The 25,517-nt window shown below is 47.8% G+C and overlaps 1 long non-coding RNA gene across 4 annotated transcripts in view; it reads left to right on the forward strand.

Moving 5' to 3' along the window:
• Positions 1 to 23,518, forward strand: part of LOC100910524 (uncharacterized) — a 49,157-nt gene extending 25,639 nt beyond the window's left edge. The window contains exons 4-6 of one of the 4 annotated variants that reach the window (XR_015625459.1): positions 2,591 to 2,655; positions 6,664 to 7,300; positions 7,398 to 7,549. This is a non-coding gene — a long non-coding RNA (uncharacterized LOC100910524). Of the gene's footprint in view, positions 1 to 2,590; positions 2,656 to 3,445; positions 4,292 to 6,663; positions 7,301 to 7,397; positions 7,550 to 22,502 lie in introns of those variants that run through there. The other 3 variants (XR_015625462.1, XR_015625458.1, XR_015625460.1) reach the window with 3 other exon arrangements.
• Positions 23,519 to 25,517: the final 1,999 nt, after the last annotated feature.

A 25,517-nucleotide genomic window follows, 5' to 3' on the forward strand; every position in this document is an offset into this window, starting at 1 on the left:
GCAGGTGGTAGATGGGGCAGGGCCTGGAGCCTGGCTAAGGATTCATGCACAGCTAGGAGGCGAGCGCCTTGCCTCCCCTCAGTTTCATCTGTTCTCCTACACATCTAAGTAGCCAGGCTATCATGTGATTCTCCGGTAACTATAGCAACGAGCTCTGTCTTGTGGAATGTGTGGTGAGAAATCTCACAGAAAGATCCCAGTGCTGGGCTCGGTGCTGTGCCCAAGAGCAGCTCCCCTCCACTCAATCTGTCCTCTGGGGCTGCAAGGAGCACTGGGTGACAGTGGAGATGGTGACAAGATGATTCTGAGCAGCTCTCTTCTGAGCAGGAGACATTGATTTTCCCTATTCTCCTGATACTTGCCTCCCCTATTTTGAACCAATCCCTGAAGATGAGAGACAAAAATAACCCTCTCCCAAGGCGACCATGCTAATGCACACTCTGTGCTTTTGGAGATGGGGCTCTATAGTGAGACACCCACTCCAGCGTCTCAGACTGACGAGGGAAAGCACTCAGCGGTGCCAGGGGTCAGCATTCTGTCTCTGCCAGGAGAAGCTGCAGAGAAGTAGGCTGCACAATGGGAGGCTGTGTTAGCATCGAGTAGGCTCTCGAACCGGACACAGGCTCCGCAGCTCGCAGGCACAGTCAGAAGGAAATGGTTGCAAATGAAGGGCATGGTTATAATACGGTGACACACGCGTCAGAGGATTCAGCATGCCGCAGACAAGTGGCTCCCAATAACTATTCCTGTGGCAGCCCGAGTGGCACCGGCACCGCCAGCCACAGGGAGACAAGCCCTGCAGGCTGCCCTTTCAGTGGATGCTGCAGCTGATTCGGCTGCATCTGACCTTGACTGAGTCAGTCTCTTCAGGGGTCAATTTCTCCGTCATGGGAAGAGAGGCCTCTTGGGCTTTGGCTGCAATCATGCTTGATAACATGGAAAGGTACAAGGTACTAATCACACAAGAAAATACTTCAAAACGGGCATCATTGTAAGCCCTTCCTCCTCTTCCTCTTCCTTTCCCTCCTTTCCCTCCTCTTTTTTCCTCCCACTCATCACTCCTACCTCTTTCTCCTTCTACCCCTCCTCCTCCCCCCTCCCCTCCCTCTTCCTCTCCCTCCTCCCCTCCCTCCTCTTCTGTCCCTTTTCCTTCTGATTCTTGTTCATTTCAGAGGTACTTATTCTTAAGGGACTCAGAATGCTGGATGAGTAAGGAGGAGCTGCAACAGTGTGCAGCCACAGATGTGCTGCAATAAGGCTTTAGCTAGCCTGGAGTATGTACAGAGACATTTTTGTTTTAATCCCAACAACGCCCCTTTTAGGATTATTACATCCACTTATTTCAGACAAGACCCAGAGCTGCCTAGTCAATAACAGAGTCAGGATCTAGTCCTGGCCCCTCTGCTTCCCAAACCCAGACTCCTAGGGGCAGCTCTGTCTGAAAGACCCTCTGTGCTATTGGAGTGACCTTGCCAGGTGGATTCCCAGGAGCTCATGGAATGCCATGCTGCGTTTGTGCATGTGTCTGCCTGCTTCTTTGTTTGAGGGTACCCGTTGTCCCATGCTGACATGACCACCTTTTAGGGTCCCTGTGGAAGACTTCTGGCAGAGATCAGAATGTTGCTGTTCCGCATGGCTTCAACTGTGAGAACAGAAGCACCATTAGGGATACACAAAGCTAGAACAGCAGGGTTGCATGACCCTGCCACGGAGGCAGAGGAGCAGAGGCAGCAGTGCAAAGCCAGTGCCTGGGTTCACCAGCTCACACAGTCTCATTGGCTGCCATGCTCGGTTTTGCTTTCTAGAGCCATGGCGACTCTGGACACCCCCACACCAGAGCGGCTTGCATGCCTCTGTGTTCTATCTAGTCCATCCAGCCAATGGGCTCCTTGCAGATGAAAGGGTGGGCAGCTTTCTTCTTGCCCTGGTACTGATGTTTGCCTGTAAGTCACACCTTTAGAGAGGAGGATGCCCAGACAGTGCTGGCCTGGGAATGTCCCATGTCTGCTAGCAGAGTTCCTTTCCTCACTCGCCCTCCATAGACAGCCTTCACTGCCCTCTCCTCTGGCTGATGTACTCCTGGTACTGTCCTGAGAATGTCTACATTACAGTAAAGCACTCAAAGGCAGGGCCACAGAGTTGCATGCACTTAGCAGGTGAAGACAGGGCTAGTCAGTGCATTTGTAGATGGCTTCTCTAGGGCTACAGTTAGGTCAGCAAATTCTGACTGAGTGACAGGGTGTTGACTCAGGATCTCAGCCCCCATCCGGTCTTTAGCTTATAAAGGAAGGCAATGAATGTTAAAAACCAGGAAAAAAATAAGCAAAAGCATGTTTGCAGATGAAGGGTCAAATAGCACTTGCGTTATTAATTTATTTTAATATACATATTAAGTGCCAGTCATGCGTGCTTATAGTCTGGTGAGAATGACACTCTCAAGCAGGGTCTGGGGAAAGCTTCTCCTCCTCATTAACTTTGTTCAAGAGGAGGAACAGAGGTAAGGAAAATGACTTCAGGTTGAGCCATTACAGTGAACTACCCACCAAGAAAGACATCTCATCTGCACATCTTATCTCATTTCACAACACAGGGGAAACAATTGTGTTCTTCTTGCAACAAGGGAGCTGAGACCCAGCATTGACACAATTTATCAAGGTGGGTAATTGGTCAAAAGTCACTCATTAGGTATTCACTGTATAACTTTAATTCTGCTTTGTGTACAGTAGTGTCTCGCCTGCATGTATGTATGTGTACACACCATATGCCTGTAATACCCATGGTGGTCAGAAGAGGGTGCTAGATCTTGGAAGTGGAATTACAGATGATTTAAGTCAGAGTTTTGGGATCTGAGTCCAGGTCCCCCGCAAGAGCAGAAAGTGCTCCTGACACTGTTTTTGTGGGTTTTGTGGGATCCATTTGTCTGTTTGTTTTTTGGAAATTTATAGTCAAAAAGTATAGGTAGTAAAATACATGTTTTAAAAGCAGGGAATGGATGATGGTGGCGGTGTTTTAAGGACTTGCACAGCATGTGCAGTCTTAAGGGAAGGACAGGGCCTGCTGACTCTGAAGGAGTCGCTGCTAACACCATGTTGGAAACAGGTGGTCATCACCAAGGGGCCTCCCAGGGTGAATGTCTGTCCATCCGTCCATAATCACAGAATGCAGGTCTATGGCCGTAAGCAGAGCAGGGAGGAGCACTGGGCGGTGTAGACAGGGTCTGGGAGATTTCCATCCTTTATATGAGGAAGCAGATGTGGAGGCATGGGGCTCTTGCTGTCTCTGTCAAGGGACACACACCTCCAACTCAGCAGCATTCTGACTACAGACAGCAAGAAGTGTGGCCACGAGCCAAGCTGGGACCAAATTTATTCCTGGAAACTTAAATCTCCAATGAGCTACTTCTCAGCCTGAACATCTGTTTGTTCAGGGTTCCCCTCAATTCTAGGAACCACCTTGCAATCTGTCCTCTCTCCATGACTGAGGCAAGGCAGGGAGTCAGGGGAGAAATGAAGAGTTCAGCTCTGGAACTGGGTCCATGGGACACCCCTCTGATGACCACAGGCCAATGGGACACCCCTCTGATGACCACAGGTCAATGGGACACCCCTCTGACGGCCACGGGCCAATGGGACACCCCTCTGATGACCAGCAGCTCCAGCAAGTACGAACCAGAGTGAAAAGAAATGTCTGAGTTGAAATCATCAGCCTGTGAACTGTGGCTGAATCACATAGGGTGTGGGAGTGGGGATGGTTTCCCAGGAAAGCAAGAACATGTGATTCCAGAAGCAACAGCTTAAGCAGTCAGAACAGGGTGAGAACCTTTAGTCAAAGCCAAAGTAATTAGTAATTAGCTAGGCTGTGAACAATGAACAGCTGATGGTTGATGACCTTCAGGACAGTGTCACCCTGACAGTAAGACAGAGCCGGGTTGTGGGACCATGAAAGGTAAATGGTCCCGCTGAGCTAAGGCTGAAGGGACATCCCCTGAAGGGACGTCAGGAGTTTTGCCTGCTCCCAGGCACCAGGCTCCTGTCACTAGCTGCAGCCCATCAGTCACATAAGGGAAACACCCCAAGCTCCTCCATATGTGAGGCCATGACCTGTGGTCACAGAGGCTCAAGACAGATCTCCATTTTAATGAGGTACCAAAAGGCCTGAAGGCTTAGCCAATGAACTTTCCTTCCCAGACACTCCTCCCTGCAAAAAGTATTTAACCTCAGGCCCACCCTGAGAAGTAGGGCATGGTTTTCCTCATCCACTTTCCACCATGATAATAAATGCCTTAAAACCATGGGCTGTCTCTCTTCATCGGGATCTGCTGTGGGGAGTCATGGAGAAGGCCTTCGCCTACCGAGCCGATGTCTAATCCCCTGCAGAAGGCCTCTCTGCACTCCCAGCTGTGGCCACCACCAAGCCCAAGCTCAAGCAAAGGACTGTCCCTGTGGGATCAGCAGAACCCCCTTTCCCCATGGCCCCGGGCCCGATCCAGCCGGCCTCCCATTCTCAGCTCTTCTGCAGTGCCTGGGTGTCTGAGAGCCTGAGAACCAGGCAGCCCCAGCCTCTTCACAGGCCCAGGGACCCCCAGGCCAGCTCCGGCTGTCCCACATCTCAGACTGTGGTTTCCCAATCCTGGAGCCATGTGCTGGGGCTCCCAGAGTGGCTGTGCCCTATGGCAAAGCAGATGCAGGACCTCTAACCCTACAACATGGGTACTTGTGGGAAGTGAAGAGGTGAAGACTTAGGAGCTTTCAGTGAGAGGTAGAAGAAACCAGGTAACAGTAAGCAGGGAAGAGGTGGGCTCCTCAGATCTGAGGTGGGGATGCTAGCTAAGATTAGCCTCACTCCACAGGCCTGCATTAAAACTTGCTGTCCTTGTGTTTGGAAGCAATCAGGATTGCAGTGTGAAGATAACTCCAAATGCACCTCATGTTAGCTTTTCTTCTGCTGTGACTAAACACCTGATGGGAACAGGAGGGAGGACACATCTTGGCTCACAGTTTGAGAGAACACAGTCAGTCCATCATGCCGGGGAAGGTGTGGTAGAGTCAGCCTAGAGTGGCAGGACTCTGGTGAAAGCTTCTCACATCCTGACAGGGAGTAGGGCCAGGCTACTAACCACAAAGGCCTGACCCTAGTCCCTCACTCTGCTGGCTGCCCCACAGCCTCCCAGCACATGGCCAGTGGGGACCAGGATCCCAACACATGAGACCGGAGAACATTTAAACCATAACAGTTCTCATCATTCTTTTCTGCGGTGTTTAGACCGTTAGAATCTGGCCTCCTGGCAGACACATCGTGGTGGTGCTCTAACTAAGAGGCTGAGGGGAGGGCTGAGGGAATCTGGAAGCCTGAGACTGACTGGTAGAACGAGTCAGTCTCTTGCACCTCTGCCTCTCAGCCCAGGCTCTGCCATCCCCGATTCCCACCGGTCTTCTGGATGTTCTCCTGGGTACCATCACTTCTTGGCTGGCAAGACCTATGGGGCAAAGACATTTGTCTACCAGAGACTTTAAGGACTAAAGAAAGAGACTAAGAGCTTGGGTTCCGACAGCCAGCAGGGTCAGACTCAACACCAAAGCTACCCTGCATGGCCATTTAACCTTACTAAATTTGAGTTCCTTTTCTATAAAGTGGGAGAAAAGAGGGAATTTGTCCCACAAACGCACGCAGTGCAAACAGTGATAAAGGCCACAGATCCCTAGGTCAGAGTCTGGCTCAGACCAAGTGCTCAGGGAGAAGAAAGGAGCAGCCATTATGTTAACATTTGGATGGCTCCTGCCTTCCAGACAGGAAGACCTTAGAGACAGACACACAGGGATGTGCAGCAGAGGATTCTCTCGTCATAACTTTCCCCCCTCCCCTGGGGATGCAGAGCTGTGTGATAAGAATACCCAGCCATGGCTCGTTCTTTGGACACAGCCGTGGGTGGCCAGTGGCAGTTAGAGGTGTCAGCTCTCCTGGCTTGGAAATTGCTTAGTGAGGAGGCACTACCATTTAACAGGCATGAAGCATTGTCCTCGGACGGAACACAAAGCAACGGCCGCATCCTCCAAAGGGACACATCAAATCAGAGCACACAGAAACCCTGGTACAGTTGCGTTTTAAGAACAGAATAGATTCCTCTGGCGGACTCAGAGCAGGGAAAAACAAGCTGCTGGTTTTAAACATTGGTAATGTTTTTTTACTGAATTTGAACAAAAATGAAAAGCAGGATGGTGCTGGGGGCAGGGGAACACACCTCTGTGAGAACTACACACCTTCTCTTACACAGAACATGGTTTTCAGGGGAATTACTGAGGTCTGTTTCCTGGGCCTGGAAGAAGGTAGTGACGGCCACTCCCGACTGCAACAAGGGAGCTCCCTGGGCTTAGCTCCCGGAACCCCCAGGCTAGCGAAGCCAGCGTCCTCCCACATCTGCAGCCTGTCCCCAGCTATCTGACGTGAGGTGCATCTGGGTGGCTCTCTTGTTCCCACAGTAGGGCCACAGCCACATCCTGTCCAATTGTCTCCTCACTGGGAGTCGTGCCTGTCGACTGTTCTGTCTGCGCCTGTTTACCAGCTTCTCTTCCCATCCGCACCTGAACGGCTGACCATGGTGACCTTTCTGTCCCCGTCCCTCTAACTGCACGCTCCTCTGACCATTTTTTTCTTGATTACTTTCAGATATGGAGAGGCCTGACTGTCAGAACAACCCAATCTTTAATCAAACAACGGCTTGTCCCGGCCTCCCTCCTCGGGCGGAAGCCTGCTCTCCTTCCTGTGACAGAAAGCCACTTCTCTTCCCAATTGTCACTTTTCTCTTCTCAACCCATTCGCTGGGCAGTGAGCTATGGGGGTGACCACATCTCCTAGACTAATTTGGTCTGGGTATGGCCATGTGACAAAGTTGCTGCCAGGGTGACAAGAAGGAAGCTTCTTGGTTACTCCCTCACCAAAAGTGAGTGCCCTTCCTTCTGATAGAGATGGTGAGGGCTGGAGCCTGGGAGAGGCAGTAAAAGCTTCATGCTGAGGACTGAGCACGTGAGCTTTTAGTCTTGAGGTAGTCGGGTGTGGTGGGGCACGCCTGGAATCCCAGCTACAAGAGAAACTGAGATCAGCCTAGGCAACAAAGTGACGAATAGATTCTAAATGTTCATGGTAGGTTGAAGGGGCTGTGGGATAGCTCAGCAGGTAAAGGCATTTGCGAACGACAGTCTTGCCAACTCCAGTTTGACACCTTGGACCTGTGTGATAGAGGGAGCCAACCTCCACAACTTGACCTTTGACCTCCATAGGGACACCACGGCAGACACGCACACAGGTACGCACGCACGTGCGCGCGCGCGCACACACACACACACACACACACACACACACACACACACGCACACACACATAAATGTTCTTTTATTTTTCAGACAGACAAAATGAAAGGCTGGATGGAATACAGCTGAACAGACTGTCTCAACACACTTCCTGTTTTGCATGCCTGTAATTCCAGCACTTGAGAAAGAGAGGCAGGGGTATCCGGAATTCCAGTCTAGCCTCTGCTACATTAAGACCCTGTTTCTCAATGCTCCGTGGTTTGAACTCTGTCCCTGTAGCTAAGCGTACACGTCACCACTAATGATGACCACAGGCATTCTGAAAGTATCTTCCCAGCCAGACTGAGCCTCTCCACCAGTGGCCTCTCCAGAGCCCGGGCAGTTACCTAGGACCTGCCTAGCTCTGCGGTGCTACAGCTGTCTGTACAGATGTCTTAGCTGTCACTGTAACTTGAAGCAGGACAGGGACCAAACCTTACCCGCGGAGTCTTATTACCGAGCTGTACACAGTACATTCAGTAAGTGAGCCGAGTTAATGGATGGTTCCTCGTTGTCTGTACATGCTAAGTTATAATAAACCGAGGTGGTTAAGTAACTACTCAAAGGTGGCCAGACAAGAGGGCTGGGGAGGCGGCTTAGACAGGAAGCTCTCACCTGGCTTGAGAGATAAGAGATCACCTGGAGGCTAGAGGGTAAGGGTTACTGGTGGGTTACTGGAGCTTTCCTCTGTTTGAAATACACTTGCATCAGCAGCCCCCAGGGAAACCTGGTCAGTATGCATGCGGCACTGTGGAACACTGGAGAAGCCAAAACAAACAAACAAACAAACAAACAAACAAAAGCTGGGTAAGAAACTCAACCCAGGAACCACAAAGATCTGCAGTCAAGAACGTTGGATGGAAATTAAACATTAACTGACAGTTTGTGATTATCAGTCCAAAAATAGGCAAAAGGAAATAACAGAAGCATTATCTTAGTTAAAGATTACATTAGAAAAAGAATTAAGGGTTTTATTTGACTGGAAGCCCATCACGAGTCTAGAATAAGACGCAAGGGTTCAAAGTTCCCAATTCAATTCTGAGCCGGACAAATCTATCCGCAAGCTATTTCCAGGGTACCTGGTTAGTGCTGGGAGAGGAAGATCAAAGGCAGCGCCCACAGCTTCCTAAGCTGTACCCAAGGCACAAAGCACAGAGCATTTGGTGCTGTAAGAGCTAAATCATGCTGGGTGGTTGTGACACATGCCTTTAATCCTGGCATGGGGGGTGGGAGTGGGGGAGGCAGATCTCTGAGGCCAACCTGGTCTACAGAGCGGGTTCCAGGACAGCCAGGACAACACAGAGAAACTCTGTCTTGAAAATCAAATCAAATCAAATCAAAACAAAACAAAACAAAATAAACAACAACAACAACAACAACAACAAAAAAAAAAAACAAACAAGCCAAAAGAGGTAAATCATAAGGAAGCCTGGCACAGCTCAGACTGGGAGTGGCTGGGTCTGACCTGAGGGTGACTGTGGAGAGGAACAAGGCTGTGTAAGGTAGGTATGGTGGTTCTGACTCTCTGGAGAGAGAGGCCCAGTGCTGGTCTGACACTGCAGTTCATGTGAGAGGGAGCAACACAAGTTTCCAGTCAAAAAAAAAAAAGCAGAACAGCTGTGTTCTCTGGCCAGCATGGAGTGAGGTGGTCCAGAGACGGGCTCTCTAGAGCTGGATGGTCTTGTTCAGCATCGTTTTAAGTGAGAAATTGAAACTAATGGAAAAGGATACAGCTAAACTTCTGAGGGTGGTGGGGTATAGCAGAACCAGAATCTAGTGAGGTGCCAAGAGGACCAGAGGTGAACTGAACCAAGAATGACAGACTCACTGTCACTGTTGCAGTGAGGACAGTGTCCTAGAAAGACTCCACACAAGAACAGCAAGAGAGTCAAGTAGAAGACAGTAAGCAGAAGGGTAACACTGGGCCAACGGGGGAGACTGTAGACGAAAGGGAAGGAGACTGAGATGAGAGGATCACTTTTAGTTCAGGGCTAGCCTGTACTACAACAGTGAGTTTGAAGCAAGCCTGGGTTATACAATGAGACCCTTTCTCAAAACAACAATAGGAAAGAATGAAAGGAAGGAAGGAAGGAAGGAAGGAAGGAAGGAAGGAAGGAAGGAAGGAAGGAAGACGACGAATTTGGGGTGACTTTATATATTTGGAGGGCTCTGTTGCTACATTATCACACTACTTCCTAACTTACTTTAGTGGAAGACCCTACCGAGTGGCAGCCATTTGAATCTATGGGAAGAGAAGGGCCAGATGACTTGGGGCAGTGAGTAAGTTGAATACAGAGTTCAGGAGTTGGAGTCACAGAGGCCTGGGTCATTGCCCAGCTGTTAACAGCTGTGTGGACAAGTTGCCTTACACAGACACGCCAAAGAGGGCTGAGCTTCGGAGATCTCATGTGAAGTTAAAGTACCTTGGTTCTGAAAACGTGGGCTCTGTGCAGAGCAGAAAGGGATGAAGAAGAGAGGGCCATGTTGTTTGGAGTTGGCCCCTGTACTGTCAGTGATGGAGTAGCAACAGCCGGCTTGCTTGTCACACCCCACGATGACATGTAGTGATGGAAAGAGCTGACATACACACAAAAGCACTCTCCTGTGTGGGTAGGAGTGGGAACCAGTCCCCTCAGCTCATATCAACTAATTTTTAAAGAAAGCCATATGAGCTAGAGGATTGAGGAGGAGTGTAGGGCTGAGTCAACTGCATTTGTTGCACATCAGAAATGAGTTTCAAAGTTTCTTAGAGCCTTTAAAGCTTGTACTTTGCTTTCCAGAGAGCTTATCTAGAACCATGCTGAAACACATTTGGAAGACTCAACTGTACTCTCATTCCAGGGCGTTTTTGAAACAAAGACTATACATTTTGCTATTTTGAATATAAAATGCACCTTCAAGCAATACTGCAAGCAGGCAACTGGCTATTCCTTATATATAAAAAAATGAAACCACACAAACAAAAGCCAGTTACGGTCTCATGAGATACTCTCTTTTTCCCTTTTCAAATGGAGAGTGTTGCTTGTAAACACCCAGAATTTCCATCAGAAAGGAAACAATCAGGTTTCTGAAAGGCAATATATATATGTATATATATATATATATATATATATATACACACATGTGTGTGTATATATGTATATATACTTTAATCTTAATCTTTTTATTAATATTTTACGTGTATGGGTGCTTTGTCTGCATTCATGTCTGTGTATCACATGCATGCCTGGTGCCTGTGGAAGCCAGAAGAGGGCATCAGGTCCACTGGAACTGGAGTTACAGAGATTGTGAGCCACCATGTGTGTCCTGGGAGTTGAGCCGGATCTTCAGGAAGAGCAGAGCCCCTAACTGCTAGGCTATCTCTCCAGCTCCTTGCACTTTAATCTTTTTTAAAAAGATTTTATTTTATGATTCCGGTGTTGCGGAATCAAAGGGGACAGCCTTGGACTGTAGCAGGAAGAGAACACGCAGCACACTGTTACTGTTTAATGGTGATAACCATTTTTTTTAACTTAGACAATACTTGGAAATATTTCAGTCCATTCTCTGACACACTTAACCATCCATCGATTATTACCATCAGTCAGATGGGGGCGTCATTACTTCATTGCGGGGTAGCTGTGAGGCTGAGAAGAGATGCTAAGTGTGGTGCTTCTTGTCAGTCAACAAGGCATTGCAGGTACCCATGTTCTGCTCCTGTGGGTTCGAGGGGCAGCTCCTGGACAGTCTTTAAACCCTGGGAAGGAGCTTGGTCTAATACACTGCTTTCTGCACAAAAGCTGGGAGTGTGGTTTGGTGTGAAACGACAGTAAGAGAAGAAATCTGGGGGTTGGGGATTTAGCTCAGTGGTAGAGCGCTTGTCCAGCAATCGCAAGGCCCTGGGTTCGGTCCCCAGCTCCGAAAAAAAGAAAAGAAAGAGAGAGAGAGAGAGAGAGAGAGAGAGAGAGAAATCTGCTCCGCGGATCGCCATTGCGACGCACACGCTATTTCTTGGCACAGACCTCCCACTTGAACTATTTAAAGTTCCACACAGGTGGAAAAGAACCCTGACTTGCGATCCGCCATGTGGACGTGGAGATATAACCGTTGGCTCCCCCCCCCACCTCACCCCACCCCTTTCTTCTTTCTGGTAACAGAAAGCGACGTTCTGTTTTTAAAAGCAAAAGCGAGGGAAGGGAATGTATGTGGGTTTACTAGAATGCTGGGAGAAGAGGGAGGAGAGGCTGACTCTAGAAGGGTGAGACAAACGCCCAGGAGACAACGGAAAAACGCTCTGGTGACAAATGCGCGTGCATCGACAAGAAAACAGCCAGTGTTCGTACAGAAGAGGCACAGCTAGAAAACAGGTTTCTCTTTTAAAATAGCTTTGCAGCGGCACCCGCTTCCTCCCTTGCCTTTCCGACTAGCTCTTCACCTAGGACCTATAGGCAGGTCGTGCAAAATGCTAATGGGGCCACAGGGAGTGGGCGGGGCAGAAGCCGGTGCTCCGAGCCACCTAGCGGGAGAGCAGCCCACCACTAGCTTGAGGGCTGCGGAGAGCCAGACTTTCTGTGGGTGGAGCCACCTGAGGTCTGAAACTACACTTTTGGTAAGAGAAAGATGATTCCCTTCCTGGATCGCTCACTGCCTTGCCTCGTTTGGAACTCCCTGCAGGAATATTGTGGACTGTTTATTATCCCCTGGTATCTGTTCTTCCCCCCCTCAATAGTGTTTTTTCAGAATACCTCATAGTGACATTTTCTAGACTTCCTTTCCGTTGGTGGTGGTGTGGGGGCAGGGGGGGGCATGGGTACTTCCTCTCAGGAGGACCCTCCCTTACTGCTCTTTCCGGGCTTGGATCAAGATGTAGCTGCTAGGGGCATCTGGACTCTGCTCATGAAGGCCACTCCTCAGAGATTCTGTAGACATGAACTGGGTTCCCAGTCACTACCAGGGCCCTGGAGTAGGCCTGGGCTGCAGCCTGTTTCTCTATCAAACTAAGAAGAGTTGGTTATCATATTGTTTCCAAGATGAAGGTCTTGCTGCATGTAGCTGAGCTTGTAGTCCAAAATATAGACCTAAGGGGCCAAACAGAGCTTCAGAGGTTAACAGCACTGTCTGCTCTTCAGAGAACCTCAGTTTGATCCCCAGCGCCGACGACTCACAACTGTAATTCCAGTCTAGGGAATCTGGTTCCTTTTTCTGGCCTTCTTGGACACCAGACAACACGTCGTACATGTAGGCAAAACACCCATTACACATAACAAAAACCAAATAGAACTTTTGTAAATCGTCTTATGGTAAATGATTTGTATTTGGAGAATAAGCTTATCTTTTTCTACAACTAACTGACCTAGAAACAATGAAAAGGAATCAAGTTCTATGCTAGGTTATCTAAAAAAAAATAATAATTTCAGAAAAATCAATGTGGTTAAATATGTATCTAGTTAGGAGAGATAAATAAAAATGTCCCAACAATTTGCCATCTCTCCGGCCAGTTAGAAGTTGGTGAACTGGGCCAGCACAGTGTCAGAACACAGAAGCTGTGTGTATGCACAGAGCAGGGGCCGCAGCTCTCCGTGGTGTGGTTCAGAATCGAGTGAATAGTTAAAGCTGGAAGATCGCGCCCAGGGAGGTGCAGGGAAGCCAGCCAATGCCGAGAGTGCTGTGCATTATTTCGCAGTCTGTGGGAGAGGGAAAGGTCTGGAAGGGAATCATGAGGAGTGGCTGGTCCACACCCCAGCATACATTCATCCCTGGCCTCGAGAACAGCACCACTCTGAAAAGATCCACTGTTAAAATTCACTCCCATAAATACAGAGGGTCACAGCGACAGCTTGAATGCATCTCAGAACCAGACAGAGGGGGAGCTCTGCCAGATGTCAGGGCTAGTGCCTGATTGGACAGGAACAGGTTAAAATAGCATAAACACTGATCTTTGTTGCAGCCTCGGTATGTGTCCCAGGCTGAGCTAGAGTTATGGCCTTGAACTTCTGATCATCCTGCTTCTTCTGGATGCTAGAATGGACAGGAACATACCACCCTGTCCAACTACAAATCGCATGCTTAAATTACGCATTTTGTAGTTTTTTTAAATAAAGAACTCCTCTAGCTGGGTGCCTCACACTCGTTATTCAGCTGCCTTGCAGACACTTTGCTATCATTCCTCATAAGCTTTGAGAACATGCGGGTATCCACTTATATCCAAAGATATTTTCAGTTCCCTAACATGCTTTTAGGGCCTGGAGACACAAACGCATTGTACACATCTTCTATGCAGCGTGTTCTTTCAAACGCATTTGTTCCAGCTTTTGTAATCTTGAGAACAAGGTCTTTGATGGAGAAGCAGCAGAAAGGGTTGCTTGTTCACATGAAAAAAAAAATGGACGTCGCATAGGAATGAGCCTTCAAAAATGCTACACTCAGATGAATGGGTCGCAACTGTGGCCACGCTGACCCACCTGGAAAGCTTCAAGCAGTGGCACCACGCCCGGTCCCCAGCACAGTGACTTCCGTGGTCTGCAGGAAGCTCAGGGATTTGTAGTTTTAATAATTATTAAATACTCCAGGTGACTCTAGCACACAGAGCTGGAAATGCACACACCTTGCCATTAGGAAAGCTGCTGTGGGGGACAGGGCAGGCACACTGGGGATCTAACACAGGGCCTTGGCTCTAATATGCTTCCATTGAGCCATACCCCAGCCCCTAGAAAAATGTTTTTCTTTTGAAAGCTTACCCCTCCAGAAATCACGTCTGTGTTTGTCACATGAAGTAAGCTCAGCCAAGCTTTAGCAAGATGTTCAGGCTGTAGCCCATATACTCACGGAACCTGAGGAAGCAAGATGCTACCTGACCCAGCTCACTGTTGCGAAATTGTATTTCTAAGTAGAATCCAATATATTTGCAATGCAGAGTTCTGCAGCCGCCTCTCTCCCATCCTTTAGTACTCCAAATCTGATACAAAAGCGACTCAGAATCTGTGTTCTTTGCACCCGTGCAGCCTGTCTGGTGCTAGAGTTCACATCCATTACAGTGGGGTGTACCCAGCCTCTCTCATGCCTGGGCTGCTTTCCTCTTGCACTGGTCATGTGACTGACTATAGCAGAACCCGCCTTTTTAGGTCCCCATCCCTCATACTAAATTCACTTTTGTTTCTGTCCATGGAATCACCTATAGCTTTTAAAGTGTCCAGTCCAACCTCACTGAAACAGGTTTCTTCATCAGGAGTCTCCATGCGCCCTCAGAATGAGCTCAAGGGCAGCTGGGGGTCCTCCTGCTAGTGCCTGGACATTGTCCTTGCTTTTCTGACTGTTTCCACGCCACCTGCCCCGGCAGTCTCAATGTCCTTCTATATGAAATGGGAAACTCTTCCATCACATTTTCCTTCCTTTTGAAGTTAAGAACTTTATCAAATATACTTTGAGTAGACAGAACAATCTATCAAAGGCCCAAATGGGGCAGTACCTTGTTCTACATCTTATCAAGACCTATAGCTGCTGGGCAGGCCTGTGGTCCCCACTTTTGAACTGCTCCACTATGGTATCAACTTCTGATTCACCTCCACTGTTCCTCAGACGGGTTGCTGGGGATGGCTTTCGGACAGTCTCTGCTTCTCTGCAACCCTGCGCACCAGAGCTCTAGCATGCTAGCAGGAGCCTGGTTTCAGGGTATACACTTTCTACATATACTTCTGTCGGTAACCGTGGAAATGCTTTCATTTCACACACTGCTCACTCTTCCTCCCCACTACTCTCCCATGCAAATGAGGGATCCTTCAGCTGCTTCGTAAACTCGGGCTTCTCCAGGCACAGAGAGGCTGTGGCTTGCAAGGCTATTTGGTTTAGTCTTCCTGGTGAGTTCTGAATGGCTAACCAGCACATTCTTTCCAGGCCTTGCACAGTGAACTTTGATCCTCATTAACAGTCTAGCCCCTGCCGTTCGCCACTCAGGAGGCAAGCAAGAGTTTGGGAAACCTTTACAGAATTAATGACAATGGCCCCTGACATTTTGTGCTCACATCCAGGCTTTCTGCCCATGGACAGGAAGTCTGACATGGCGGTCCACAGTGTGGCTGGTTCTCAGACAGCTCTTGCTCCCTGCCCCTGGCTTAATGCTGCCAAGGCCCTTGCTCTTCTAGTGGTTGCTGGTGTCCTTAGCTGAAGTAGGAAAAACCTCTCCCCTTACAGCAGGGAGCAGCTCTTCCTCTCTGCCTGCCTACAGGAGCTTTTGCTCTGGCTCCAGAGCGGGTCAGAGGCACTCGGGACTATGCTTGGGCCCTCTCTTGCCCTCAGGAGCCTGTCCTGACCAGGCAGGTTTTGTGCTGCCTTTCTGTTCTCCAGACAACCTTTTCAGTTCTTTCAACGCGGAACTCTTGCAGAGGCCTGTACATGCTGGTCTGCCTTCCTACACTGCTTCTTTAACCAACTAAGGTAGCTTCTACCCCCGTCTGACAGGAGGCACAGTGAGACCTCTCTCCCCTTAGCCACCCTCTTCAGACCTCCTTGGACCCACATCCTCTTCCTCTCCTGTCTCAGCTCTAAATGCTGGGATTGATCTTAGGTCTCTTCTCCGCGTACAACCCTTTTCTCTACTTCAGCTAGAGTGACGTTCGGTATTGACGACTGAGTTTCTGGCTCCCCCAAACTCTCCCTTGGAGTCAAGTACATGTCGCACGGCGCTGCCACTTGGCTGACTAATACCCTATCAGGGTTCCTGTTCGCACCCCCTTCATGGCCCTGCCTGTTTCTGCAGAGTGCCACTGCCCACACAGTGATCCGAGACTTTGCTACCTCCTTTTCTCTCTGTTACCCTCAGCAGGTCCAGAGATCCTAAGGACTGACTTCCCACCATCTTTTGGTTTGCTCACTGTCACTGGATAGCTCCTGATCTATTCTCACGCCCCATCCCTTCCAGTTATCTTCTACGTCACAGGCAGAGCACTGCTTATCAAATAAAAGTCAGACCACCTCACTCCCCTGCTGAGGGTGGTTCTATCAGACACTTAAAGTCCAAACTCTTGGCCACCCTATCCTGTCCCTTGTTCTTTCTATCCTGGGTCTGGAGACAAGCAAAGCCTAGGTCATGCGGATCCAAGAAAGGGATCTGGTAAGTCACCCACTTTATAGCTGACCCCACCTGGCTGACAGCACCTCTGGTCAACACAACAGACTCTGAGCTGCATGGGGGCCAGAGTTGAGTACCTAGGTGGTCATTCTGACAGTGGCAGACAAGTGTTTCTGGCCACTCCTAGCCAGCAGCTCAGCACAGCAGGCGCGGTGCTGGCCCCATCTCGTCCAGCACAGGAGCTCCTTGCCTGAGCACATTTTCTTTGGGGCTCTTAGTGACACGAAGAAATCAACTGCCAAAACTGTGTTCCCGTCTTATACCCTTTTCTGCCCAGTCCTCCTTCACAGGTGAGGGTAACACCTTAGCATGGCTAAGGCTGCCTGGTCTCTTCCTGCTCCTGCCTCCATCTTTCTTAGGGTTTCCCTTTATACTTCAGTTTTGCTATCAGCTTCCCAGGGACAATATTAGAAGCTTGACTTATTTTTCCTGGGCATAGAACCCAGGGCCTCAAAAGTGCCAGGCAAGCCTACTCGAGGCTCCGGCTCTAGAAGCGTAGAACAGGGCTGGAGAGATGGCTCAGCAGTTAAGAGGACTGACTGTTCTTCCAGAGGTCCTGAGTTCAAGTCCCTGCAACCATGTGGTGGCTCACAAGCAAAAAAAACAACAACAAAAAACAAAAAACAAAAACAAAAAAAAACTGAGCTTAGAAGCGTAGAACACTGGCAATGTAAATCATGGCCTGTAAAATATACATAAAATCATCTGCTTAGTCCTCACACCATCCACTGGAGGACTGAACACACATTACAACAAACACTAAAAACAAAGACAAAACCACTTGTGTGCCCCACGGCCTCTGAATTACCACCTGCACTGCAGAACCAGTCTGTGGAATGGACAGTCATTGACCTGCATAGTAAATTCTGTAAAACCTTAAAACTACAGGAGAGCCGCACATTTATACTTAGGGTCTAGAAATCACTTAGTAACTTGGTCACCAATACCTGGCACCACTGGCAGCTTCACTAGCTCTGTGGAAGGACTGTGGTCACAGAATGCTGTTCCTGTCACCTGAGGAGTGGCACTCATCCCTGTTCTTCTGAAATCTGAACATGTCAGCTCCACACACACCAGAACTGTTGTCACCTGCGTCCCCTGCTGTGGCTCACAGAGGCCACTGAGTACTGTTGCTGATCCCCTTATCCTATAAGAGACGCTCTCACAGGCTCTCAATTAAGCTTCAAACAATGCCAAAGGCAGTCTTCACATACTAGACCTCAGAAAGACCAGGCCCTCTCCAAGATCACCGGGTACCATCCAGAAATTCAGACCTCAGTTACTCAAAGACATGCCTGCCAGGGTCAGAAAACTTGGTTTCTTAATTCAAAATGATAAAAAAAAAAAAATTATCATTCCTTCCTTAAGTGTCCAGAACCTAAAACAAGTGTGTCAGCAGTCAGGGCCTAGAAAGAATGCCTGCAGTGCTGTAAGGGCACTGACTCCCCCACCTTCCTTTAGGAAGAGTCTTCCTCTGCCGGAGACTGGAGGGACACTTTAGAAAGGGCGGTAGGGGAGGGAAGGCATGCAGTGGGCTTTTCCCCAGGTTTGGTGTCCTGGCAACCTTACACTGGCCGTTTAAATCCCCAGATTCTCTCCTGTGCTCAGCGTTGACTGAAGAAGTATCTGTGTGTGCTTGGGAATGCTGCAGTGCTGTGCTGCATGGCTGCTGCTACTGCACACAGGGGCGAACGGCCAACACCCAGGTGGCTTACTGTTGATGTTTTAGTCAGGGTTTCAAGACAACCTTACAACCCTGGTTATCCTGGAACTGTCTCTGTAGACCAGGCTGGCCTGGAACTCGGAGATCCACTTGCCTCTGCTACCTGAGTGCTAGATTTTTGTTTTTTTCAAATGACTTGTGTTTATGTGCATGATTGGTGTTGCACCTGCATGTGTGTCTGTGGGAGGGTATTAAATTCCTTGGAATTGGAGTTACATACCATTGGGAACTACAGTATGGGATCTGGGACCCAGCTCTTCTGGAAGAATAGCCAGAGTTCTTAACTGCTAAGCCATCTCTCCAGCCCCCAAACTCAGTGTTTAACAACTCCCAGGCAGTGTTAATCAGGAGTCCTTGGCCTCTTCAGTTGTGTCACCAAGTCTTTAAGGACAGAATGACTGAGGTGACTGCTATCAGTTGAAATGGGCCAGGCGGGGGTATTTCATGGCCACTAGCAGGGCCATGAAAGTCATTCAGCCTTGAACACAGAATGCTTGGGGCACTGCTTTCAACCTTGGAAGGACAAACATTTACTACTGAGCTTTTGTCTTTATTTTATATTAGACAAGTTAATGAAGAACCAGTTGAGAACACTAATAAGAGACAAGCCTCTATATTTAGACCTAGGGCCAACGTCCCCGTGTTGACATACTATTTTCTAGTCCATTTGCTCCCTGGAGTCTGAGGGGACACACAACAATCTCAAAAGGTACTCTGATGCTCTCAAGTTAGACTTTCGATAATCAAAAACACTAGCAAACCCCGCTTTTATGTAACCATGTGAGCCAGTATCCCTTATGTAAATGGAGCAGGAGAGCTGTGACAGGAGGCACAGGGCCTCCCTCACAGGGAGCTTCTGCAGTACCAGTGGGCTGTGGCATTTCCTTCAAGTGGCAGGGTCTATTATTAGAGCTTTCATAACACAGCTCCGTTAGACAGCTTTCTCCCGAGCTGCAGGCTCTGCTGCTAACAGCTTTTCAGGTACGTTCGCAGAGGCCCAGCACAGCCCAGCAGAAGCCACCGAGAGCCGGACGGCGGCCACGGGTCCTACGTCTTCCTTTCAGAAGCTGTGAGGTTGGGGGAAGAAATTAGGTGACACTTTGCATCTGAAAATCAAAACTTAAGCTGACCAACCCCCATCTATTACAAACCACCCAAACTCAAGAAGCATGGCAACACGGTGGCCCTGGAAGGCTCCGAGCCTTCTCAGCAGTAGGAGCAGCAGTTGTCTAGCTAGGCTAGACAACTTTCAGCGGTCGGAGGAGGCTACAAATGAGATGGGGTCTCAAAACTAACCACAGCAGAGCGAAACAAAAGAGGACCAGTGCCAACAGCTCGGAGGGGGTATTTCACTATCTGTCATGAAACATTTTATATTACTTCCATAATTAAAAATTATTCTTAATCACACCAGCCAACAAACAGATACTAACAAGAAAAATCTCAAACTACTTAAGAGCCAAACAGGATTCTCCTCATATGAATTTAAAATACAAAAACTCAAACATTTTTAACACTCATACCTAGCCCACCAAACACCCTGATCGAGCATGAATTTTCCCAGAGAGCTAGGCTTTAGATGGCTAACACACCCATCGTAAAAACATTTACCATGTGCAGCTTTAGGTAAATGCTCACAAGGGCTCAGCAGAGAGGCCCTGTCCTCATTTCACAGGCTGTGAGTGTGGCGCAGGCGATGTGGAGGTGAGCTTTCTACTCGGGTCAGACTCTCAGCAGCAGGGACAGTTGAGAAACCCTGGCCTATTTCCTCAGTGATGCTGCATATTTCCCCCAGTCGTTTGACATCCACGTATGGGACACGGGCATCAATTTAGATTTGAATTATAATTACATTTACTTTGTGTGTGGGTCAGAGAGTAACTGGTGGGATCAGTTCCATTCTTCCATCGTGTGGGCCCCCGGGACTTGGTCATCAGGCTTGGCAGAACATGCTTCACCACGGAACCATCTTGCCAGCAGCCCAGACATTGTATTTTGGATCTGTTGGCTGTAATTGAGCCCTTTCTCTAGAAAGTACCCTGAATCACTAGGGAGTAAGATTCTTAGCAGAAAACCCTTATATCCACTGATAAAATGATTACTAGCTAACCACACACCAGCACACAGCAGTGCCCTGGGGGACCCATGCAGCACCTCTCAACAGATTTTATATGCTACAATTCCCTGGGTTTTGTTTGTTCCTTTTTTTCTTTCAGACAGGGTTTCTTTGCGTAGACTTGGTTATCCTGGAATTTGCTCTGTAGAGCAGGCTGGCCTTGAACTAGGAGATCTACCTGCCTTCGAGAGGATCGAAGGTCTGTACCACCACACTCAGCAAATTTCCTGTTCTAAAAAAACAAACAAACAAAAAACAAAACAAAACAATCCTCCTCCTGCTCAGCCTGTGAGGTAAAAAAGAGATGGCTTCAATGCCAAGAAAGCTGGGCCTCAGAGGCTGCAGTCACTTGCCAATCCAAGCTGGTTTCTGAACCTCTATCACTTCCCCTTGCAAAAACTTGGCTGGCTAACCCCAGCCAAAAGACAGCTGCTATGAAAGCATTGTTTGCACTTTTTACCCAGGAACTTTATTCCCAGGAGGTTTTCAAGAAGATAACCACTACTGATTTCTTAACTGGAAGTAAGCCCTTGACTGGGCTTAGAGGTTGAAAAGGGCGTCGTGGGCCAGGTGTATCGCCCCTTTCCATCTACCAGTGAGTGATGCAGGAGTGCTTGTTTTCTTGCTAACCATTAAAATCTAGTGCATTTTATGTATGTGGCAGTATTTTATAATCAATAATGCATAAAATAACAGACTTTATAGGTATAAATCTGTTATGAAAATATATTAAAATATACAATAAATTATAAATAAAATGTAAGTATATAAAATAGTGAAGGCTAAAACACTGAAGAACATAGGCTGAACACAGCATAATCATTCCTAATTATGAATCATAATAATTTCAAGGCAACATTTTAAAATGCAAGTTAAGCTCTCGATGCTTAAAAAAGTGAGCAGGACACAACACAGTACATTTTAAGCCGTGAGTACTTTCTGTTAAGTGACAGACAGAAATACAGCTCCTCAGAAGGAGGCCATGGTCACTAGTTTTTGTTGTGTTCAACTACTTACTTCTCAAGCTGGAGACTGACATCTGCCAGCCTTGATAGTAGCTCGTTTGTGTGAAGCCCATTGCTTGACCCTGGAGGAAGGCTGGGAGTGCTGACTGCTGGTGTCAAGCATGGGGACCACTGATAAGTCCCCCGTCACCTGAGAGCCTTGACTTGACTCCCCCTTTCTCGCTGCTCCTCAGTTACTTACAGCTTTCTACCCATCCACGAGAACAAGGGCATTCCAACATTTTAATCTTGGCTTGTTTGTTCTTTTGACTACATATTGCCTAAAAGATATCATCTGTTTCTAAGATTTCATCTTTATGCATGTCTATGCAAATCTCAGTTCAGTCCTGATTTTGAGCTCTAGTACCATATTCCAAACTACATGCTAAGTGCTCAAGGAATGCCGAGGCCATGTCGCTTTACCAGTATGCTGTTTCACAGGCACACCATGCCTTGGCGTTTGACTTTAACACAGCATGAACCCTTATCATGTTTTCCTGTTAGTTTCTAAAGATTGTGAGTCGCTCGAAATGCTTTAGATTGAAAACAGGAAAACCAGGTCATTTGTCATAGGACAGAGGGATGGTCCCCAAAGCATGCTGTGCACTAAGATGATCCACTGGGACATCAAGTGTACGAGTGTTTATCTACACATACGTATGTTTACCACACATGTGCCTGGTGCCCCCGGAACTGAAATGCAACAGCTGTGATCCCCATGAGAGTGCTAGGAACCACACCCAGGTTCTTGGCAAGAGAAACAAGTACTTTTAACCGCTGAGCCATCTCTCCAGCCCTTGGTGAAAAAGTTTTGTTTGCTGATAGGACTTTTTGACTTCTCTGTTACACTGGCTGACCTGGATAGGTAATGGTCTTCATCTACTACTCATGATACTATAGTGGTACATGCCAGATGATAGGTCTTTCTACACTAGGCTTAATATCCAAAAGTCTATTAAAACGTGGCCCTGAAAGACCTAGTCAGAATGTACCTACCTTATGGTGTACACTTCTGCCCCTACAGACCCAACCATGTCAGTGAATGGTAGTTAGTTAGAAGCACAAGGCTGCTCAGTTTTCTAAGAATAAATGAGTGAGTGCTTGGCCTCAAATGGGAACATTTATACCACCCGTGAGGCTCAGAGAACACCAAGCAAAAGAAAGCAAAAGGAAGTTAACAGTCTGGAAAAGCACTGACAAATGCTCTCTTTAGGACAGGGGACAGCATTGTAAAGATGACCTCAGAGGAGCTGGGATCTCGTACACTGGACCTGCTTAAGACTGAGACTGTCAACAGCCAATCCCAAACCAAGGTGGAGTTCCTTGATGAACTACTGGATTCTAGGGAAGGGACAGTTATCTTCAGTTATGTACCAGACAGTGAGCCCACAGGCTCCTATGGACAAAGGTAGTCCTGGTTAAAAACAGTGGGTCACAAAACAAAAGCCATGACTGTAGGAAAGGCGCATATAGGGAATGTGACAGGGATGGGAGACAGAGAACAGGGGGTGGGTATGATAGTATCCAGAATGCATTACAAATGCCAAGTGCGACACCATGATTCTGACGGAATATTCTTCCCATGTAAAGTTATAAGCACAGGAGGATGAGGACAAATAGTCAAAAGGGTCAACAGAAGAACATAGAAGAAACTGGCTGGGAGTGAGATTCATCTGAGATGGCTTCCAGTGCTGTGGACTGTGCCTTGCAAACGCCAAGTGAGCCTGTTTACTGGCTTCCGAACAAGTACAAAGCCTCACCATACTGTACCTTCCCAGTCAGCACTAGGGACAGCAGAAACTCTAGGGAAAGTTCAAGGTCAGCCATTGTGACACTGAATAAAACCAGGTGCAAGTGCACCCACGGCTCTTGGATCAGGCCCCAGAACTACGGAATACATCTTCCTAAGGCTTCCCTTGTAGGCAGCATTATCTACTCAGACTCCTCCTCTAGCACACAAAATCCTGCCAAGCAATACTTCCCTGAACACAGCAGAGATCGAGAAGTGGGCATCAACTTCACAGGATAGCCAGCTATCTACAAGAAGAATGGTTTGTGTAACCTGTTTCCACAAACTTAAGCTTGCATTTTTCTTTTAAAAACAGAAAAGTCATGCTTGATCTGAGCATGCCTGCTAAAAGCTAACACAATGGCTCCCACAGGAAAAGGTGCCAGGACAGATTGCTGCCATATTTTGGGCTCATGGAATAAATTTTCTTAAACCCTAAATGAATTTGCATTTATTCCACTTAAACAAGTACTTACTGGTTTTACTTCAGTGTTATTCTGACCTAAAATCTCCCCCCATACTTTGTGCAAATTGACCATTTAAAAGAGCACTGGCGGTCCCCAGCTCCGAAAAAAAGAACCAAAAAAAAAAAAAAAAAAAAAGAGCACTGGATGGAACTGTTCTGGAACACTTAGAAAGTAAACATAAAAAACAATGACAAGTATTTGTTACAGTTGCACACTAACTCAAAACTCAAGGAACCAGAAGTAGGACCACTTCTGTTGCAGAGGGCCCTAAAGAACCTTACACAAAATGACAGAGATCAGGTTACTTCTAGTAGTTATGCATTCTAGGAGCAATCCCATCAGACTGGATAGGCTAAACAGAGTCTCACTAAATGGCAGGCAGGCAGGCAGGCAGGCAGGCAATGCAGAAGAAGTAGTTAGTGGCTCAAAGAATGCATGCTAGCTAACCTTGACAGGAGCTCATAATGAAGTCGTGGAAGAGCTGGATGTGCACACTGGGGCTAGACTGAGGAATGCCTGTCACTGACAAGCCACATGCTTCAGGAGAGGAGCAGGCTGGAATTGTGTTCTAGGAAAATGTCTCCTTACAAATGAAATACGGTGAGGGAAGATGCAAAATGTAAACTAAATATGATCATCATGGTTTATAGCCAAGATACTTAAAGACCAAGACCAAACTGATGCTACGACCTTTACTACTTTCTTTTTAAAAGTCAAGACATGAGTTACATTTGCTTATTTTTCTGGATAGCTTCCTGCTGTTAGCACTTTCCTGCACTGACAATGGTTAAAATCTCATATAAATTCTGTAAGCTGTAAAGCCCTGAGCAGGAGCAAGCATGAAGGGCATGTGGAAACCAGCAGAGGCATGTTCTCATCAGGTTCCTCTCCTTAAAAATGTGTAGTTGTCTGCGTGTGTGCGTGTGCGTGTGCGTGTGCGTGTGTGTCACGTGGCCATGGTGTCCTTTTGGATGGAGGCCAGAATACAACTTTTGGCAGTTTGTTTTTCCCTTCCACTGCAGGTTCCCAGGACCATACACAGGTCACCAGACTTACACAAGTACGTCTGTCTACCCACTGAGCCACTTCACCGCCCCACCGTTCACTTTCACAATGCTTTAAAAAACTTGCGGCAAGAAGACCAGAGGCAGGACCACTTAGCCCCATTCTTGTCACTGGGGGCTTCTTAGCATACTTCTAGCTTGCTGTCTTGTTTCCTGTATTGGTATGTGTCCCCCTCACATGTATTTTCTTTAAAGTGCTGAGCTTCATGGAGAGCTTTAAGGAACATGCACATTGCCACCAGAAGAGCCCACAGGCAGGTGAGGAGGAAGCAGTACAATCCCGAAAACAAACTAGAAATGGGCAGGTATGCGTGAACATGCATCACACACTAGCTTCAGCAGCAGGAAGCTGCAAAGCACTGAGCCGTAACGGGTACATGTGCTCACACATTTCCTTTACTTGAGATCCGACACAGGTCTCAGCTTCTCCATCTTCAAAGGTGACTAAAGACTAGACCCCCACCCTTTAATAAAAAGCAGACCAGAAAAAGGCCAAGGAATAGGAAACTCAACATTGCTACTAGTCTACTTTGCTACCTTAGGCTTACTTCCTCCAGAGCAAGAAGGTGCCAATAAATAAAATGTGGGGGTTGGGGATTTAGCTCAGTGTTAGAGCACTTGCCTAGCAAACGCAAGGCCCTGGGTTCGGTCCCCAGCTCTGAAAAATAGAAAAAAGAAAAAATAAAAACAAACAAACAGGTAAAAAAATAAATAAAAAAATAAAATGTGTTTACCGACTGAGTAAAATACATGTAAATACTAAGTTCACACTCCAGCCATGTGGTAGGTAAAGCTTGGCACACACCTGTAATCCTAATACTCTGGCTGAGGTGAAAGTGTGCACTGGAGGCCAGCATGGCTCTACGTACAGCACTTGGCTCTACAATAAGGTGTCTGAAAAATGGGGC

Source organism: Rattus norvegicus, chromosome 7, assembly GCF_021556685.1.
Source record: "Rattus norvegicus strain SHRSP/BbbUtx chromosome 7, alternate assembly SHRSP_T2T, whole genome shotgun sequence".
NCBI classification, from domain to species: domain Eukaryota; kingdom Metazoa; phylum Chordata; class Mammalia; order Rodentia; family Muridae; genus Rattus; species Rattus norvegicus.